Source organism: Tupaia chinensis, unplaced genomic scaffold (genome assembly GCF_000334495.1).
Source record: "Tupaia chinensis unplaced genomic scaffold, TupChi_1.0 Scaffold143631_1, whole genome shotgun sequence".
In the NCBI taxonomy this organism is placed as follows: Eukaryota; Metazoa; Chordata; class Mammalia; order Scandentia; family Tupaiidae; genus Tupaia; species Tupaia belangeri.
In genome coordinates this window covers 737,777-741,421 of record NW_006203479.1, presented here as the reverse complement: position 1 = coordinate 741,421, position 3,645 = coordinate 737,777, and positions in this window count along the sequence as shown.

Genomic DNA, 3,645 nt, shown 5'->3' with positions numbered 1-3,645 from the left:
TTCTGGGCCCTGGTATGTGACCACAGCTCGGGTTTATGTGATGAGTAAGCCACGGTCACAAGCCAATGAGCGGAGGGGTGCCTTACTTCCACCTAGACATCTTCCCTCATTTCTTAGATAAAGTAGCCTCATTGAACAGCTGCAGCCCAGAGACTTCCTGGCATGCTATAAGATCTCTGCATGCACACACCCGGATGTATTTGCATATGGGGTAAAGTCAAAGTTAGGTGTTTGCGTGTACCCATGGCTACATGGTCACTGGTCTTTAGTCCTACACCTGAGCCCCTGGAGGATGAGGGAATGTGCATAAATTATATGCTCTTTACAGACACGGCACCTGGCCTGCTGCCTCAGCTGAACGTGGCCTCCTTGGAGGTCCCTGGGCTGGGGGCGCCCTGACCAGGCTGGGCACAGTGTCCCCCTCCACCTGCTGTGTGTTTCTCGTTCTGACGATTTCTGTTTGTTTTTAATGTCCCCCAGGAGAGCTCAGGCTCCATAAGGACAGGCACTGTCTCCTTTTGCTTACTGTTGTCTCTTTGGTCCTAAAGGTGTGTCACAGGCACCAAGATATATTTGATGACTGAATGGTTCTAGTTTATATTTCTCAAAAATTCACATTTTTACAAGGATTCTAAATGTGCAGCACTGCTGGAATGTTTCATTTTTTCAGAAGAACCATATTAGTTTTGTTTGTTTGTTTGAAGCTGTCAGAGAGTGAGTGTGCTCACCAGAGAGAGAGAGACAGGAAGAGAGATAGAGAGAGGGAGAGAGAGAAGGAGAAACTACCCTCTAATGGATCAGGCCACAATTCCTTCTTCATTTCTTTCTCTTTTTTTTTTTTTTAATTTGGAGAGCTTTTTGCTATAGGGCGTATGCGCTCGCCAGAAAGACAGAGAGAGACTGAGAGATAGAAGGCGAGAAATCGCCCCCTAGGGGAGGGATGGCCACGCCACAATCCCTTCTCCTCCATTCTCCTCTCAGGATCTTGGGCATGTATGCACACACACCCGGTGTGAGTTTCAGGCACCGGGTCTGGGACTCAAACTGCAGTCGGCTACATGGGAGTCCAGCGACATAGCCATTATGCCCACTGCTGATCCCCCAGTGTTCTTTATCTGGATCCCTACTCCCACCCCATTCCTGCCAACTAAATATACATCCCCCTGTAACTGCTTGACTGGCTTTTCCTGCCAGGCAATTACACCACCCAGCTAATGCCACTGGTGCAGAGAAAAGGGTGTCCAGTCTGTCTTAACCCTGTTCCAGTGTCTGGGACCCAAACCCACGCCTCTAGTCACCCGAGACTGTTAATCAGCACCAGTACCTCCAGCTTGTTTGGACCTTAAATGCCACCACCCGCCAGAGAGGTGTCTCTCCCTAAGTTCTAAATCTGGTATTTAAATTACTTTTCAACAAAAAAGAGAAAGAAGGAATTTATCAGACTGAGGCCACTCTAGGAATGTTCCTATCCTCTTTTCCAAGCGCTGGGCTATGACCCGGCTTCAGGGAACACACACGGCCTTCCCCAGGTCTGAGGCCCCGCCAGCAGCCGCTGGGGTCTGGTCTGCAGAGCTCAGGAAGACATGCGGCCTGAAGGCTCAGGCCAGAGATGTCATTTCAGTGGCCTCCGCCAAGGAGGCCATGCGAACACCCACAGACAGACACACGGTGTCCGGCCCAGGCCTTGAGCCTGCCCTGTCCCAGCTTTCAGGAGCAGGATCCAGGACAGGGGAGCAGCCGTCCTTCTGTTGGAGGGTGGCCGTGGCACTTTCCAGTGCACAGCCTGGACGAGTGACGACAAACTCTCCAGGCACAGATAAATCAACCACAGTTGAGCTGAGGCAACATGCAGGGTTCTGGCTCCCCAACCGCCCAGGCCTCTGAGTCCATCTTTTTTGAGATACCTTGTACAAATTAGTCACAGATCCTATTTGTTTTCATTTTAACGACAGGCTGACTTTCAATTTCCAGAAAATTACACAGCTAGGCAGCTATAGCGACCTATCAATCAATATTTCCTATTTATTATTTTTAACTTTAAAAAGTATTTACATATATTTATTATAAATATAAAAATAAACATCAATATTATTCTCTAAAAAGTTTGAGAAGGCATGAGTACCGCCATTTACCCACCAAAAAGAAATACATGAAAGTCAAAATCGTGTGGAAATGGAGGAAGTGGGAGCTATATATAATTAACTCATTGCTTTCATTGTGTTTCACTTAGTTATAACTGACACTTAAAACAATATTTTTATGTAGATCTTAAGTTTCTTTTTTTTTTTTTTTTGGAGAGATTTCTGCTATAGGGCATGTGCGCTCGCCCAACAGACAGAGAAAGAGAGACAGAAAGCGAGAAATCACCCCCCTCAGGGGGGATGGCCACGCCGCAATCCCTCCTCCTCCATTTTCCTCTCGGGATCCTGGGCGCGCGCGCACACACACACACACACACACACACACACACGCATCCGGTGTGAGTTTTAAACCACTGGGTCTGAGACGCGAACCATGGTCGACTACATGGGAGTCCAGCGACATAGCCATTACGCTAACTGCTGGTCCCACCCCAATCATTTTTAATACTTATTTTATAAATGAGAAAACTGGGATATAGGAAATTAGGTAAATTGCCAACAAATTTTGGGCTAGGATTAAAGCCTATGCCTTTAGATGATGTTTGTTTTATTTTATTTTTTATTTTTTACTTTTTACTTTTTTTTGTTTTTGAGTTTTGATAAAGGGTGCTGTACTCACCAGAGACAGAGAGAGAGAGAGAGAGACAGAGAAAGTGAGAAAGCACCCTCCTCCGGGGGGATGGTCACAACACAGTCCTTTCTCATCCGTTCTCCCTTGAGATTTGGTCACACACATACGTGCTCCTGGCATGTTTTTCAAGCTGCTGGGTCAAGGAGTTGAACTGTGTAGTCGGCCATTACACACATAGGCAGTAATAGTGACTTATCAGTCATAATATTGAGATCCAGCCGCCTTGACCCCCACACCACTGGCTGAACCCACATTCTTTTTAATTTTTTTTCAGGACATGACTGAATTTATTAGGGCTGCAGTCAGGATAGCAGTCACTGAATCAATAGATTTATGCAGTAAAGCTAATAAAAATCTCTCCGAAAGATATTCTCATCTGTAACTATGAAGGAAAAATGCAGGCCTTTAATCAGGTACCTTTCTAATTACCAGAATAATTTTTGCTTAGTGGTAAGCAGACATTAATGTGCATGTGGGGTGAGAATAGTTTCTTGATTTCTCAAAAGTGCACATTATTTATAAAAGCGGTTGAAAAATATGCTTAAACTTATCATTTATTTCTGCACCTTAAGCCACATTTTAGAGAAGGCGAGTAAAAGTGTACCCATTATTAGAAAATTTTCAAAAGCCTTGTCACTTTCATATGTAACAACCAATAGGGCTTTTGTTTGTTTGTTTTATGTTTTTGCTATGGGGCGAATGCACTTGCAGAAGAGGAAAGAGACAGAGAGAAGAAAAGTTCAATCACCCACTGAGGGGAATGGCCGTGCTGCTTCTCCGTTCTCCTCTCGGGATCTTGGGCACGCACGCACACGTGCCCGGCGTGAGTTTAAGCCACCGGGTCCAGGAATGGATGTGATGTTTCTCTTTCCC